This window comes from Choloepus didactylus, chromosome 4 (genome assembly GCF_015220235.1).
Source record: "Choloepus didactylus isolate mChoDid1 chromosome 4, mChoDid1.pri, whole genome shotgun sequence".
NCBI lineage: Eukaryota > Metazoa > Chordata > Mammalia > Pilosa > Megalonychidae > Choloepus > Choloepus didactylus.
The window spans coordinates 20690297-20708887 of record NC_051310.1 but is presented as its reverse complement, the minus strand read 5'-3'; positions in this window follow the sequence as shown (position 1 = coordinate 20708887).

Sequence of the window (18591 nt, the reverse complement as noted above, 5' to 3'; positions counted from 1 at the left end):
TCAAATATGACAATGTTCTGAACTGGGGTAGGAATAGTGGGGAAGGAGAGAAGTGGACAGATTGAAAAGATCATATCACCAGGACTTGGTGATAGACTGGATTTGGGGGTATAGGAGAAGAAGGAATCAAAAATGACATCTATGTACTGGTTCTTAGTTGCAAAAAAAAAAAAAAAAATGAATCCCCTTGGATGTTTAAGTAGAAAGTGATTTTTTTTTAATTCAGTTTTATTGAGATATATTCATATACCATACAATCATCCAATCATACAGTTCATGGTGTACAATCAACTGTTCACAGTACCATCATATAGTTGTGCATTCATCACCCCAATCTATTTATATATATATATGTATTTTTTTTTTACTGAGATTGTTCACATACCGTACAACTATCCAAAGATCCAAAGTGTACAATCAATTGCCCACTGCACCACCATACAGCTGTGCATCCATCAACACAATTTTTTTTTCAATTTTTAGAACATTTTCACTACTCCAGAAAAGAAATAAAGACAAAAAAAGGAAACTCAGATCCTTCCATACCCCTAACCATGTCCCCCCCTCTCCATTATTGATTCATAGTTTTGGTATAGTACATTTGTTACTGTTGATGAAAGAATGTTAAAATACTACTAACTGTAGTATATAGTTTGCAATACATATATATTTTCCCCTATATGCTTCTCTATTATTAACCTCTAATTACAGTGACATACATTTGTTCTAGCTCGTGAGAGAGATTTCTAATATTTGTATAGTTAATCACAGACATTGTCCACCACAAGATTCACTGTTTTATACATTGTCATCTTTTAGCCTCCAACTTTCCTTCTGATGACATGTGTGACTCTGAGCTTACCCTTTACACCACCTTCACACACCTTTTAGCACTGTTAGTTATTCTCATTACATGCTACCATCACCCCTGTCCATTTCCAAATATTTAGGTTCACCCTATTTGAACATTCTGCTTATAATAAGCAACCACTCCCCATTCTTTAGCCTCATTCTGTATCCTGGTAACTTATATTTCATGTCTATGAGTTTACATATTGTAATTAGTTTCTATCAGTGAGACCCTGCAATATTTGCCTTTATGTGTCTGTCTTATTTCACTCAATATAGTGCCCTCAAGTTTTCTTCATCAACCCATTTCTTTTAAGATGGTTTTGTTCAAACACTATATATTCTGTCCTAAGTAAACAATCATTGGTTCCCCGTATAGTCATGTATTTATGTATTCAGCACCATCACCACTTTCTATATAAGGACATTTCTTCCACAAAGATGGAGGAAGAGTCAAAGAAGGCAGAGAGGCAAAAGAAAAAGGCAAGAGAGAGAGAAAAACAAACAATCAAACTTGATAGCTGGAAAGTGAGAAAAGGAAAGACAGCATTAACCTAAAGTAGAATAAAGAGTCAGACAACATCACCAATGCCTGGAGTCCCATACCCTTCCCCTATCCCCCGCCCCATATGCATTTAGCTTTGGTGTATTGCTTTTGTTACAGTAAAGGAAGCATAATACAATGTTTCTGTTAATTCTAGCCTTTAGTTTGCACTGATTGTATTTTCCCCCCAATCCCACCCTATTTTTAACACCTTGCAATGTTTGACATTCATCTGTTCTACCTCATGTAAAAACATATTTGTACCTTTTATTACAATCATCGAGCACCCTAGGTTTCCCTGAGTTACACAGTCCCAGTCTTTATCGTTTGTCCTTTGTTCTGGTGTCCCACATGATCCCAGCCTTCCTCTTTCAACCATACTCACAGACAACTTTGTTCAGTGTACTTACATTGCTGTGCTACTATCTCCCAAAATTGTTTTCCAAACCTCTCACTCCTGTCTTTTCCTTTCCGTTCGCAGTGCTTCCTTTAGTGTTTCTTGTAGAGCAGGTATCTTGTTCACAAACTCTGTCATTGTCTGTTTGTCAGAGAATATTTTAAGCTTCCCCTCATATCTGAAGGATAGTTTTGCCAGATTTAGGATTCTTGGTTGGTGGTTTTTCAATTTCAGTATCTTAAATATATCACACCACTTCTTCTTGCCTCCATGGTTTATATTGAGAAATCCACACATAGTCTTATCAAGCTTCCTTTGTATGTGATGGATCGCTTTTCTCTTGCTGCTTTCAGGATTCTCTCTTTATCTTTGAAGTTTGATAATCTGATTATTAAGTGTCTTGGCATAGGCCTATTCAGATCTATTCTGTTTGGGGTAAGCTGCGCTTCTTGGATCTGTAATTTTATGTCTTTCATAAGAGATGGGAAATTTTCATTGATTATTTCCTCTATTATTGCTTCTGCCCCTTTTCCCTTCTCTTCTCCTTCTGGGACAGCAATGACACATAAATTCTTGCTTTTCATTTTGTCTTTAAGTTTCCAGAGATGTTGCTCATATTTTTCCATCCTTTTCTCTATCTGTTCTTTTGTGTGTAGGCTTTCAGGTGCCTTGTTCTCCAGTTCCTGAGTGTTTTCTTCTGCCTCTTGAGATCTGCTGTTGTATGTTTCCAGTGTGTCTTTCACCTTTTGTGTTGTGCCTTTCATTTCCATAGATTCTACTAGTTGGTTTTTTGACCTTTCAATTTCTACTTTATGTACGTCCTGTGTTTCATTATACTGTTCAGATCTTTCGCCATATCTTCCCTAAACTTTCTGAATTCAATTATTATTAGTTGTTTCAATTCCTGCATCACAGTTGAAGTGCAAGTTTGTTCCCCTGACTGGGCCATAACCTCATTTTTCTTGGTGTAGGTTGTAGTTTTCTGTTGTCTAGGCGTGGTTTCCTCAGTTACCCCAATCAGGCCTCCCCAGACCAGAATGCGCTAAGGTCCCAGAAGGAAGAAATATTCAACATCCGGTTTCCCTGAGGGTGTGTCTTAGAAAATTGGTACACTCTGTGATGCCTCAGGTCTCTGTGCTTTTCTGCCCAGCAGGTGGTGCCTGATAGCCTATAAGTCTTGACTGGTGTGAGGAGGTGTGGCTCTTTTTCCCCAAGTTCTGAATGAAAAGCAGGTAGTAGAGCTGGGCCCCACCCCTTTCCTCTTAGAGAAGATAGACTCCCTAGGGGGAGGTCATTGGCATTTCAGTGGTCTCTCTCTGCCTGTGCCACACCCTTGTCTGGGTCACAGAACTGGGAACTGAAAATGGCTGAGGCTTTCTCCACTGAGTCAAAAAAGGAACAGAGAGTCCCCTTCAGAGCTAGTCTGAGGCGACCCTCCGGTCTCCAGGGTCAGTTGTCACCCAAAGCCTCTGTCTGCTCACTGGGGATTCGTACCTCATAGTGAGCAGTTCACACTCACTAATTAAAACCCCAGTTGGAGCTTAGCTGAGCTATATTTGCTTGCTGGGAGAAAGCTTCTCTCTGGCATCACAAGGCTTTGCAGCTCAGGCTGTGGGGGGAGGCGTCTCCTGATTTGGATCACAGTTTTTACTTACAGATTTTATGCTGTGATCTCGGGCATTCCTCCCAATTCAGGTTGGTGTATGATGAGTGGACAGTCATGTTTGCCCCCTGCAGTTATGCCAGATTATTTACTAGCTGTTTCTGTTTTTTTTTAGTTGTTCCAGGGGCACTACTTAGCTTCCACTCCTCTCTATGCCACCATTTTAGATTGAGAACCCAGAAAGTGATTTTTTAAAAAGAAACTAGGAGGGAGCACACTCGCTGAGAGGCCAGAAAGTCCAGTTTGGCAAGCTCACAGCCAGGAACAAAGAAACACCAAGGGACTATGGACCTATTAGCAATGAGGCTTTCCCAGGAATACACGGGCTGGTATGGCAGAGCAGTTACAACTGTAGCCTCTAGACTTGACTTCCAGCCATACTATTTTACTAATTCAAATGGGCTGGTTTCCACACCTGTAAAATGGAATGTGGCCATTTGGCATGCCCTGGCTTCCTGGCTCCCATACCTGCATCTCTCTGCTGAAAGTGGGCTGTAAGAGCCTACTCAGCCCACAGGCAGGACAAGCCAAAACTGCTGGGCAGTTAAACTCCCTTCCCCCCACCCCTCTCCCAAATGACCTTCAACCAGTGAGAGGTGTGAGAGTTGGGGGATGAACTCCCCAATTTCCTTGTTCCTTGATAGGACAACTCTGAGGTGTGTTCTACAGTCTCTCAGATGTGCCCCAGCAGGACTGGGTTCCAGGTGCCCACATAAGTTCCCACTCATTACCTTGCCCTTTCTCAACTGCCTCCCTTTCCTGGGCCATTTCCACTTCCCTCCCTATGCTCCTGTGATTACCTCCGGAATAAATTCCTTGGCACCTGAATCTTTGTCTCAGGATCTGTTTTGGGAGACCCAGGCTGAGATTTGGAGATAACAATAGTACTCACTTCATAGATGTGTTAGGAGGAGCAAATGAAATGATGTACTTAGCACCACATCTGGCTTAGAGGAAGTGCTCAGTAAATGCCAGCTATCATCATCATCATCATCATCATCATCATCATCGCCATTGTTGTCATCATCTTCCTCCTCTTCCCCCTCCTCCTCATCCTTTTGCAGACAGAACTAATAATGGCCTTTCTTAAGTCTTAAGACGTCAATATGGACACACCAGGCTTACCATTTCCTCTTCCCTCACATTCTTATGTGGTAGAACACTTAGAGTCTATGAGCAAGGAGTAACTTATTGAAAACAATAATAGCTAACATTTATTGAGCGCCTACTCTGCAGGTAAGTACTGTGCTAGTTGCTTTGCATGCATTATATATTGTTTCAGTGACCTTACCTTACCAGGTTACAATAATCATAACCACAACTATAATCCTAATAATAATGGAAAACATTATTGAACTTTTAGAATAAACTAGAGAATATTCTAAGTGCTTTACATGTATTTATATGTAGTAATGTAGTATTTTTCCACTTTACAGATGAGGACATAGACTCAGAGTGAAGTGACTTGCCCACAGCCACATGGATTGTACAAAGTAGAATTTGGATCAGAACCCAGACCTGGCTGATCCCAGAGAGCTTGCTCTTTCCATTAGACCACAGTCTTCTCAACACTGCTGAAATTTCTCTAGATGGGACTATATAGTTGTGAGATTTAAACTTTTTTGGGTAACAAAACATCATCCTTCATAGGAGCCAAAAAAAAAAAAAAAAGAAAAGAAGCCACCTCTCAGCCCAAACAAGCAAAGTTCACAGTAAATTTAACTCTGAGACAATAATTTTAAGGAACAAGAAGACGTGAGTCACAATGCAAAATAGCAAGAATAAAGCATGGAATTCTGCTTAAGTCAAAACATTCTCTGTGTGGTTCAGACAGATGCAGGGACTTAGTTAACCATTATGGATATAGGAGGCACAAGCTCTGCTATAACTCAGGTTGTCTGGAGAAAAATGGACAGTCCAAATATACTAAAATGACTATTTCCTAATAAGTGACTAAAAGACATAGATGTATATGTCTATTTAGTAAATTCTTATACTATTCTACCCTTGGAAAATTTATTCTTAGTAACTGATGCCAATATTGGAATCATTCTTAGGAAATTAATATTTGACCTTTTTCTAATCTTTGATGTTATTATACCACAAAATAATCCACTGAAGTCTTCCAAGTTAAGATTACACATTGTCCCCAAATATTCTCACCATCTATAATTACAGTAGAAAATGGAATCATTTTATAAGCTCTTGGGGTTATAAAAAACTAGATTCGATTGATCTTGCCCCCCCCATTATTACTTGTAATCTTATAATCGGTAATATTTTTCAAGGGCTGGTTGTGTGCCAGGGACTGAGCTAAGCACTATACATTATTTCACTTAATTCTTGTAACAACTCTAAGAGAAAAGTGCTATTATTACACTCATTTTACAGAAAAGGGAACCATGAGTTAGAGAGGTTAAAATCTTATGCAATGTCACTGAGCTACCATGTGGAGGAATTGAGACTCAAATCTGTGTTTACTCAGTGTATTGTAGCTTGAAGGGATTATTCTCCCAGAAGCATTTTACCATCTGACCCAGACCCGTATGTTCTAAAGTGGTTAAAATCAAAGTGGAGAAAAGTGACCCAATGTATTACCAAGTTCAGAACATGAAGATTAAAGGCCTGCTGAATGTGACATATTGATAGACTGCTCCAAGAATCAGCTTCTCTAGAGGCACACAAAGATCTCATTCTTCATCACTGTGATTTACAAATGAGTTGCCTCCCAGGCAGACTGTGAAAGCTATCACAAGGAGGCAAAACAACAAGTTCAAAATATGTGCCTTTCCAAAAACCCAGGTCAGGGTTCACTCTCACAGTATGAAATTATAAATAAACTGCTCCATCCAGTGACCCTGAGCTGACTTGGTGACCAAAGGGGGTTTTGGATTTATAGGAGCCAAGAAATTGACTCTATCAAACACCATGATCTCCTTTGTTCATCTGCTAAAACGGAAATGAAACCTTGAAGAACTGGAGATGCAAGGTACATAAGGGATATGTCTTCACAATAACCGTCGTCAATTCCACCTGACCCTGTGATGGTTACTCTACACTTTATACTTGGTGATTTACCTTTCCTAGGCCTGCCTCCCATTAGTTACATCAGTAAACCTGGGTCCCTCCACTAGAGGGCCTCCGTGTGCATCTTTCAAATTACCAGGCAGCCAAGCATCCCTCATGACAAAGCTTGTCCACTCCAAGAGAGCCACTTACTGCAAGGACTAGTCCCATAAACACTGTCATCCACTAAAATCAGAAAGGTCTGTTCACTTTAAAAGCGATAACAACAAAAGCTATCTCAAGAGTTCTGGAGGCCTTTGAGGGATATCTGTTCTCAAGAAAGTAGTACATTGCCACCTACAGCAAGTGACAGCACGGTGCAGTCTGTCCACCTGAGAGCAAATTTGTCTGCCTCTCAACTCAAAGTAGGAACATTAGGTTAAACGTCCTGGCATACAAACACTGATGATTCTAAGCTTAGCCAGTGCCAAGGGGAAGTGACTCATGACAAACTTCTTCATCACTGATAATCATCATTATACACCCATGGGGTAATGAGATTTGCTCTCCATTCAGCAACTAGAGAAACCAAGGGACCCTCACATTACTCATCAAGGCTCACCCTATGAGGCAGAAGTGGGAATTCAGCAAATCATTTCTGACACTGAATCTGTTCCCCGAATCAACAAATTAAAATTCATCCATGCTGGATCTGATGCAGATATCCCAAATTGCTCAATCATGACCCCAAAGTAACACCACATGTTTCCATAGCCCCTGGTCCTGCTGTTTCCAGGTAGAATTAGGATAGCCCTTGCCTGGGACTGCTTGGTGGTCCAGGATGTCGAATGAATGGATTTCTCTTCTAGCAACACCCCAGAATTAGTCCACTTGACTGTCCTGTCAGAAGCATCACGGCCCTGTGTTTAAGAAGCAAATGTCCCAATAGGCATTATAGCCACAAGTTTATCCCAGCCTCTCCTACCACAATTTAGAGTTATATTCTCTATCTTGAGGAGAAAACCACCATGAGCAAGATTTTTAGGGTCTTCATTGACCAGTCCTTGGCCTTTGACTGTGATATCAGTTATGGACCAAGACTCCAGCTTAGAAATACTAATAAATATCTTGTACTATAATCCCAACTGCAGGAGTTGGAAATGCAAGAGGGAGGTCATGGAAATCCAGGGAGGGTTTTGTCCCCACCTCTTTTCCCTTTTAAATTATTGAATAATAACTTGATGCCATTAATGGATTTTCAACCTCCCAAAAAAGAAAAAAGAAAACAAGCAATCTTTCATACATGTGTGATATGATTTTCAAGAACTAGGAGTCTTAAATGGGAAAGATTTAAACTAATGGATGATCTCATGAGAGAGTATTTGCCAGAAATAGGGCTGCTGATCAGCTGGCCACAATTTGAGTTATATTCCTTGGTTGATTGCTTCCTCCAAGTTCTATCCTGGCTTATTGCTATATCATCAAAAACACCTGGGCTAAATCAGCTTCATTCTGACAGAAATACCTCCAGTGAGTTATGATTTATTGCGTGATTCTTGGCCATAGGGAGAATTTTTCTGCAACTTGTATAAAAGTAAAATTGTTGTTGATGACATTTTCAATGTCCTACTTGTAAGAAACCGTGTCATAAATTCCTCTTAGGATTTAGAGACAGGAAACATTCAACCCTCACAAATTAGTTCATAATAAAACTCCAAGTGTTTCTCTCAGGTTTTTAGAAAGCTGACGAGCAAATGAAATGAGTAACCATTCTCTCCTTCCTAAAATGATCATTTGCCCCTTTTCTTGAATTATTTATAATTTTTTCCTTTTATCTTTTTATTTAACCTCCTTGTGTATGTTTTATAAGGCACGTGTGCATATTTTTATTATAAACTTCTAAAAATCCTTCTTAATTGATAAATATATACATATCTAAATGCCATATGTAGAAGATAGCTCAGTATAAAATCCCAGTGGTGGTAGAAGCAGACTATTCACCCAATTCTCTGACAGAGAGTCCAGCTCTTGACTTAACCTCAGGCCAGTTTGTGATGGAGGTGAAGAAGGTGTTCTGCACCCAGGCCTCGCCATGCTGCTCTCATTATCTATTGCTGCACATCAATCACCCACAACAATGGTTTAAAACAATAACAATAAGTTAGTTTTGCTCATGAATCTGGGGCTTGACTGGGATCAGCTAGGTTAGTGGTTCACAACTAGGAGTGATTCCCACCCCTGGTGTACTTTTAGCAGCATCCAAAGACATTTTTGGTTGTGGAGGCAGGGAGCTACTGGCATCAAGTGGATGGAAGCCAGGGATACTGCTAAACATCCTACAAGGCACAGGATAGCCTGCCACAACAAAGAATTATCCTGCCCAAGGTTGAGAAACTCTGAGCTAGGCAGTTCTCTCACGTGGTTTCAATTAGGTGGTGATGTGGCTGGGGTCATCGGGAAGCCTTCTTCACTCACATGTCTGGCACGTGAAGTAGAAAACTTCAAACAGCTGGAGACTGGAAGAGCTGCGTCTCCTCGCACATCCTCTATTTGGTTATTCTACATAGTCCCACAACATGGCACCTTTGGGGCACCCAAGCTTCTTATCTGGTGGCTGAAGGCTCCCAGAGTAAGTGCTGTGAGGCATTGGCAGAAGCAACATGGGCTTTCCTAATCCAGGTTTGGACATCACATTCCACTTCTGCCACATTCTATTTATCTAGGCTGCCACAGAGACTTGTCCAGAAGCTAGGGGAGAGAGCATAGGCTCTACTTTTTGTTGGGAGAGTGTCAATGTATGAATATGTTTTAAGTCCACCACATCCTATTTTCATCTTTTTTACAATTTCAAGAACCACACCCCCCTCTACTCACTCACACACCAAGTAGTCATTGTCCCCGTTCCTACCTCTTACTGAGCAAAGGCTTGAACATCATCTGAATGAGAGCAAATTCTGGTGTCAAAAGATGATGAAACCACCCCTCAATACCTAAAATAAAACAAAGCTGAATCACTTCTGCTTCTGGTAAGATGGAGTAGACATGCTTTTCCCTATTCCTCCCACTTACTACAGCTAAAAAGTCTGGAAATTATACACATAAAACACATATAATAAGATTGAAAGGTGAAAAAAAGGTGGCAGACTGGCTAGGGACCTCTTGAACCAAGGAATGATATTATGGTGAGTTTCTTGGGTTTCCCTTTGCCTCTTATACCCCAGACTAGATACCAGAGAAACTGGCAACCCAGAAATGGGCACTGATAGCCAAAGCCCAAGTAAAGCCTTCTCCCTCTCTCCAAAGGACCAGGAAAGGGGAAGCCTGGCAGGACAGAAAACTTTTAGATAATAATCACTTTACTGAAACCAAACAACACAAGAACTATGGCCATACCTCCACCCCTGCTAGCAAAGGTCCAGTGGAAAACCTAGACTTCCAACCTTGCCAGATTGTAGCAAGGTGCCCCAACCCTTCTGCTAAGGTGGTGTCAGTGGAAACCATGTGGCAGGGCTGGGCTTCTACTTCCACCTGGAAGTGATGAGGCAGCCCTCCCCTCCCACAGGGCTGGAATCAGGGGAGCCCTCATGGAGACTCACAGATATCACCATTGTCCAGACACCTCCCCTGGGTGTCAACAGAGGCCAAGGGGGAAACCTGTTCTTCCACCTCAACCTGGTAGCAACAAGGCAGCACCACCAGAGCAGTCGAAGCACAAGATTGAAATAAGATACAGATTCTTATAATATCAAGTGTTGAAAGAAGAGAACTGTCAACCCAGAATTCTATATCCAGTGAAAATACCCTTGAGAAATAAAGGGGAAGTCAAGATATTCTCAGGTAAAGGAAAATTAAGAGAATTTGTCTCCCGCAGACTTACTCTAAAAGAATGGCAAAAGGAGAACCTAAGATGGTGGGTACGTGAGACAGGGCAAAAAAAAAACACCTCTGTGAAAAATACTAGCTAAAAACCATAAAGTGACCCAGAACACCACTTCCAGCAATGCACCAGCTGAACAAGGTCTGCTAAATCCACAGGGACCAAGCATTTGGTGAAACTGGGAGTCTGCATTCTGAAACGAGCGAGTAAGACAGCTGAAAGTCCTGAGGCCGTGCTGCCGTATGGGGAAACTGTGGGTTGGCGTTTGGAGATGGACTAGTTCTTTTAAAAAAAAACAAAACCCGGGAGTGGCTGCAGATATGGCAGTGAGAACCGCGTAGTGAAGCACTGCAGGAGCGGGCTGTAGCCAATGCCTTGGTGTCTGGCATGGAGGATAGCCCTCCCCACACCCACTGCTGATTGTCCCGGGGACAGAGGGACAGAGGGGAGAGCCAAAAGGAGAAAGAAACCGTGCCTCTTGCAGCCGGCTTCCCAGCATGCTGGTGACACTCTTGCCCGGGGCCATACCCACAGCCCAGAGCCATGCCAGGAAACCCAGTCTGATGGGGAGTGTATCCCACAGCACTGTACACACGCCACAATATCGGCCATGGACAGTGGCCTTGGGTGCACCCACAGCTAGCTGTCCTGGAGCTGGGAAGGTGGAGCTGTGTGAAAAGTGGGGGTTAAGACACCCCATTCAGCTGTTTTTGCATCAGGCTGGGGGCGCACCTGCACGGCCCAGCGGCCCGGGGCTTCCCTTGAGGGAAGGCGCGCACTTCTGACGTAGCACAGCCTTCCCTCGGCAGAGGTCCTGGAAGATCACAGCTATCAAGCAAAGCAAATGCCAAGAGGCCAAAAACAACAGAAAATCTTAAAGCATTTGCTAAAACTAGATGATATGGAGAACCCAATCCCAAACACTCAAATCAAATGATCAGAAGAAACACAGTACTTGGCACAATTAATCAAAGGACTACAGTCAAAGAATGAGAGCATGGCACAGGATATAAAGGACATGAAGAAGAACATGGCACAGGATATTAAGGACATAAAGAAGACCCTAGAAGAGCATAAAGAAGAAATTGCAAGAGTAAATAAAAAAATAGAAGATCTTATGGAAATAAAAGAAACTGTTGGCCAAATTAAAAAGACTCTGGATAGTCATAATACAAGATTAGAGGAAGTTGAACAACAACTCAGCGTCCTAGAGGACCACAGAACAGAAAATGAAAGAACAAAAGAAAGAATGGAGAAAAAAATTGAAAAAATCGAAATGGATCTCAGGGATATGATAGATAAAATAAAACATCCAAATTTAAGACTCATTGGTATCCCAGAAGGGGAAGAGAAGGGTAAAGGTCTAGAAAGAGTATTCAAAGAAATTGTTGGGGAAAACTTCCCAAACCTTCTACACAATATAAATACACAAAGCATAAATGCCCAGCGAACTTCAAATAGAGTAAATCCAAATAAACCCACTCTGAGACATATTCTGATCAGACTGTCAAATACTGAAGAGAAGGAGCAAGTTCTGAAAGCAGCAAGAGAAAAGCAATTCACCACATACAAAAGAAACTACATAAGACTAAGTAGTGACTACTCAGCGGCCACCATGGAGGTGAGAAGGCAGTGGCATGACATATTTAAAATTCTGAGAGAAAAAAATTTCCAACAAGAATACTTTATCCAGCAAAGCTCTCCTTCAAATTTGAGGGAGAGCTTAAATTTTTCACAGACAAACAAATGCTGAGAGATTTTGCTAATAAAAGACCTGCCCTACTTCAGATACTAAAGAAGCCCTACTGACAGAGAAACAAAGAAAGGAGAGAGAGATGTAGAGAAATTTAACAGACATGTATAGAACCTTACATCCCAAATCACCAGGGCACACATTTTTCTCTAGTGATCATGGATCTTGCTCCAGAATAGACTATATGCTGGGCAATTAGCCTCAATAAATTAAAAAAAAAAAAACAATTGAATATATTCAAAGCACATTCTCTGACCACAATGGAATACAAATAGAAGTCAATAACTTTTGATTTGTAACTCCAGTATTTACTTCCTACAGGACATAAAATACATAAACTCTAATGACAAATCAGTGGTTTTGGACTCAATGTAAAATATGTAATTTTTGACAAGAACTATATAAAGGTGGGGGATTGGAGGAGTATAGGAACATAGTTTACGGGTCCTATTGAAGTTAAGTTGGTATCAAAGAAAACCAAGATTGTTATGGATTTAAGAGGTTAAATTTAAGCCCCACAGTAAACACAAGAAATTATCAGAGAATATGACCATAGAGATGAAAAGTAGAGTATGGGTTATGAAAAGTGGGGGAAGGGGCAATGGGAAGTTAAGAAATGAGTGTAGGGCTGCTGTTTGGGGTGAAGGGAAATTTCTAGTAATGGATGGTGGGAAGGTGATAGCATTACAACATTCTAAATGTGATTAATCCCACTAATGGGATGCTAGGGAGGGGGTGGAATGGGAAGATTTAGGCTGTATATATGTTTCCACAATTGAAGAAAAAAAAAAAAGAAAGGCTAAAGGAAGTTCTCCAAACACAAAAGAAATGATAAACGAAGGAATCTTAGAGGATCAGAAAGAAAGAAAGAGCATAACAACAAAAATATGGGTACATGCAATAGACTTTCCTTCTCCTCTTGAGTTTTCTAAATTATGTTTGATGGTTGAAGCACAAATCATAACACTATCTAATGTGGTTCTCAATGTGCATAGAGGAAATATTTAAGACAATTATATTATTACTGGGGGAGAGTAAAGCTATGTAAAGTAAAGTAACTCTCAAACTGGTAACAATGTCAATACCAGTAGACTTTGATAAGTTACATAGATGTAATGAGTACCTGGAACAACCACTAAAAAGCTATACAACGATAGACACTCAAAAATAACTATAGATGTATCAAACTGGAACTCTAAAACATGTTCAAGAAATCCACTGGAAGGCAAAAAAAAAAAACCTGAATGTTTTCCTCATTACAGTAAGTGAGAGTTAAGCTGCTTAGACATAGTTTTTCTAAGCAGAAAAGGGAGTTGATTTTTTTATTGGGTTTTTGGGTAGGGTTGAGTTCCAAGATTGGCAAATTTTCAGAGATAAGGGGTAGACATTTTCTGTAAAAGCGTGATTACTTAGGCGAGACTTGTTGGCTGGTTGTAGTCACTGGAGCGTTTACTAGAGTGGGTCCATCCCTGACTGACTTTCAGAAGCAAGGGACTGACGCTGCCTGGCTGGCTTGCAAAAGTACATTCAATGAGGGGAGTTGCCTTCATTGATAGAAGAGGTTTAATACCAGTCCTGGTGGCTACTCATTTCCAAGGCTGTAGAAAAACCTTTCTTTCCTAAGTTTATAGGAATGTTTTCACTCTCACTGGTATTGCCATTTGAAAGTATTTTAAACCTTATTTCTAATTTTGCAAGTCTTTGTCCCCTAATAAAAGCACACCTGGCATGAAGAAGTAGGGTAATAAATCTTTACGGAAGGAGAATAGAGCATATATTTTCATTTTACCTAATCATGACTGATTCTTCCCTTTCTTTTGATGACTATATCCATCCTTTTTCATCTCCACACACTACACACACATCCTCCATATCTTTGGAGAATTCCTCCTTTCCCATAACAACCATGTGGTTCTGCTGAAGGATTCCAGTCTCCTAACCACAGGAATGAACATGTGATCCAGGCCTGACCAATCATCATACCTCACACCCTTGATTATAGCAATTGGTCTAGAAATGAGCACATGACTCGGTTGGACCAATCAAATTCTTTCCTTGGGTTTTTAAGCAGAGCTGATGGGGAAGTTTCCTCTTGGTTACCTAGCATAGATGAGGTAAGACCCAACTGCCCATGGCTGTGTTCAGCCTTGCAGGAAAAAAGCCCATCTGCAGGAGGAGAGAATGAGGTTGCCATCAGGGAAAAGCAGAGATTAGAAATGGCGTGGTGAGTAGTCTAGATAGCATTCCAGACTGTGTTTCCAAGTGTCCAGGCTCAGCTCCACCCCTGCACTTCCTGATGTCATAAGCCAATTAATCCAGTTTTGCATAAACCAGTTTGAGAGAGAGAGGAGGGAAAGGCTGGGAAAAGAGATCCTTCCAAGGGTTCCCTGAAACCTTGGCTGCCAAAGTAAAGAACAACAAGGCTAGCCCTTTGATCCAAGTAAACATGACTTCCTTATGCAAATAAAACAGCCTAGCTTTTATAAAAGATGCTTTGGGTAGCAATGGTGAGATAGCTATGATTTCAGTGGGAAGTGGCCTTGGTGAGGAGGGTCACTATGAAGAATTTAAACCACTGACTCTGTAGATGACATAGGTATTGTCATGGTTCTCTCTGTGGGCAGGACTTTCTGCTAGTCTGTCTGTCTCACACTCAGCTTTCTTCTTTTTAGAAGCTTTGTTGGAGATCATGGTATGTGATCATAAGTGGATGGGATCAGTGACCCAGTTGCTCCTCAACCACATGGAGAGATTCCCTGGGTAAAACCAGTCCTCCCTGCTCAGAGACCCCTCTGCACCCAGCACATTCCACTATTGTAGCACCCTTGGCACTTCAATGCATGGATATTGCTTCAAGACTGCCTCCCCCAAGAGTCTGAGCTCCTTGAGGGCAGTGACCATATTTCATTCAATCATTTATATACCTATACCTGGTGCTTATTACAATGTTGGCATATAGTAGGTGCTCAATAAACATCTCTTGAACTTATGAATAAATGCAGAAATGGGTAATGGGTCAACAATAGTCAACAACAGTGAGTGAGTACTCTACTAATATTTGTGAAAGAAATAAATGGGCGGCTGTAGAAACTCTTAGGAGCATTCTGGGGTAAGGGAATATTTAGAAGGCCTCATCACCAAACAACCAGTGTTGCAGAGGTTGTAGCCCATAAGTCACTAGGTTCAGGAGCTGACAATTTATAGTTTTTCTGTCTAAAAGGGATCATCAAATTCCTTTCCACCTCTGAGATAGTGAGGGAGAGGGGGAAATACTGCTTTGCTTCCACAATCATGTAACTTCACATTCATATAAGGATTTTATAACTTTAAAATTGTGTTTTCATATGCAATGTTTCATTTGATCATAACCCATATCCTGTGAAGTGGGAAGGACAACTCTGATAGAGAAACTTCAGCAGCTTGCCCAAGCTCACACAGCTAGATGAGGTCAAGACTCCAAACAGCTTTCAACAAATCCTTGCCGAGATCCACCGTGTACCAGTTGAGCCTAGTGTATTAGTTTTCTTTTTACTCCTCTAATGAATTGCCCCAATATCAGTGATTTAAAACAGCACAAATTTATTCTTTTCCAGATATGGGGTTCAGAAGTCCAAAATTACTCTCACTGGGCTAACATAAAGGTGCCGACAGGCCTGTGTTCTTTCTGGATTCACCGGAAGGAGAATCTATTTCCTTGTCTTTTTCAGCTTCTAGTGACTGCCTGTGTTCCTTGACTTGAGTCCTCTTCCTCCGTTTTCAAAGGGCATCACTCTGCCCTCTGTTTCCACAATCACATCACTTTCTCCTTTGACTCTGACTCTTCCTGTGTCTCTCTCATAAGGACTGTTGTGATTTTATGAGGCTCACCTGGATGATCCAGAACAATCTCCTACTCTCAATATCCTTAACTTAATCACATTGGCAAAGTTCTCTTCACCATGTAACATAACATATTCACAGGTTCTAGGGATTGGGACTTGGATATGTTTAGGGGTGGGGGGCATTATTCAGTCAACCACACCCAGGGAAAAAATCTGCCCTTCCCAAGGCTCATGCATAGGCTTTGCTCTGAACCCTACCCAGCTAACAAGGGCTGAGGTCTTGGTCTTAATAGTTGACCTATTTTTTCCTTTCCATTCTACACACAGGTTTTTTAAAAAGTAACTTTCCTAATTAGTGGTCACTTAAGCACAAGGAGATGCATTGTTAACATGAAATGCCATAGATGTCAGATGAAGAGACATCACTGGTCACAAATTTCACTGGAGCCTCCCCATCCCTCCTCCCTATGCACCGTTATCCTGTTGCAGCTGCATAGAATGGTGGGTCCAGTGTGCAGCCTGAGGAGGGAAGTCAAGGCTGAGCCCCAGGGGACACCAGCCAGCTGTGTTGTCTGGGCCAGCTCTGTAGTTTCTGCAGCCCTGCAGGCTGGTGCTCAGATGGACCCAAGATTCATATTCATCCATTATTCTGAGCATGGGGTATAATGCTCCTCCAAGAACTCTGGAGAAAATAAAGGAGTGGTGGATTCAGTGACCAGCTAGATAGACCTCAAGCGTCAGGGAAATTCTGGGACTGGCAGCTGCCCACGTGATCTTGTTAGCATCCCAAGCAAGTTGGGGAGGCAACAGAAAGCTAAGATTTCATTTCTCTTCTTAGGACTTTATCCTTGCTCAAAACTCAGAGTAAGGGTTGAAAAGCAATGGGCTGACAGGAGTCAAACTCTTGGCTTCTAGTCCCGACCTTGCTACTACCTCACTCTGTGAGCAAGTCACTTCTCTGGTCCACAGTGTCTTCATCTGAGAAGTGAGGTGGCCCTTTTCAGGTCTAAAGCCCACAATTGTATGCCAAGACTGGAACATTAGGTTCTTCAAGGCTAGTACTATGGCCAGGAGGCCATCCCAAGTTGAGCATGGTGGGGTGCAGACACCCTAGTCTTTTGTCTTTTCTTCTCTCCCACCCCCACCCAGTCATTTTTAAGGTGCCGTTAAAGGGTTGTGGGATGAGTGGAGTGAAATCCTCCAATTACTTGGGGTCTGTCCACTTTGGAAAATGTCAACTCCAAGGTCAGTGACTGACCTGATTGGACACATAAATAACTTCAACAGGAAACATTTCTGCATTTAGGATGCTCCCTTCAAAATTCTTTTGCATGTACTTTGTGTGATTTACCTGAAGGTGATATACACAACAGCATTACTGGCAGTGTGACGAGGGAGGCTTAGGATGATCTTTGAAGATGTATTTCAGTGAAGAACGGTGATAGATAATAATAGTGTTCACATTTTAAGACATTGGCTGAAGATGTAATTATGATGAAGAATTGATGCCGTCAAAAATGTAGTTGAAAGTTGGTGAAGAAAAATGAAGTCTGGAGAGGCCAGTGCCACTCTAGAAGTTATTAAAAATATTTTTCTTAGGAGAAGATCTGAGTTAAAAGCTCTGTCATCTTTACTTCTTTCAGACACATAAAATATAATTCAAACTTAAAAAAAAAAATCCTGAATAAAGGAGAGGGTTTTTTTTTTTACTGGAAAAAGAGATGCAATGTCAGAAAATTTTAGGAAAAAAAGAATCCTTGGGACAAATTCAATCAATTATTTAATTTTGCAAATGAGAAAACTGATGTCCATAACAGATGCTATGTGAGTCACCCAAAGTCACACAGCTAATTAGTGGCCATCAAGGCCAAACATGACTTTTCTGATACTAAATATGTCTCTATATCTATGCCATTATATTTATCCCAGTATCCAGTATCTCATAGCTATTGCTTATCCACTGCAGCAGCACTTCTCCAATTTCAGGAGTTCATGATTCCCAATCTGTGCCATATACACCCGACATCTTATTTATTTAACAATTTTCTTTAAATCAACTCACATTTTTACTTAAATTAACATAAAAATAACATTTATCTTACTAATGTAAATAGTACCATACATAGATGGTGAAAATAACGGTTTTTGTGTCCAAGTGCCAATAGTAGTTTCCTTTCCAAATTTTGTGAAACTCTAACCTTACCTGGGCTGCCTTGCCTATATAACAATAGGATATCAAATTCCTAAAAGATTAAGAATCACTGGCCTAAGACAAAACCAATTATCAAGGTAAACTTGCAGAAATAAAAAACAACAACAACAAAAAAAAAAAAAACAGCTGTAATATATCATAGTATCAGGAAAATATTTTCAGTCTTATCACATTGCCTTCTCTAACCAGTCAGACACTTGGCTGTTGGCTTATTGGAGTGACAACCCTCAAAATGCGTCATTGTCAGGGAAAATAAGTCTTTGAGAGAAGTAGTTGTTGCACAAATAGACCCTAAAGTCAGGAAACTATTACTGGTTGGAACAATTCTGGCTTTACCACTTGCCATGATGATGTTATGTATGTATGATGTTAGACTCACTTTATTGTCTCAGAACCTCAGAGGTTTCTCATTTTTTAAAATGGAGATAATTGTTACCTCTCCAAGTTATCGTGATCTGGTATGAAGAAA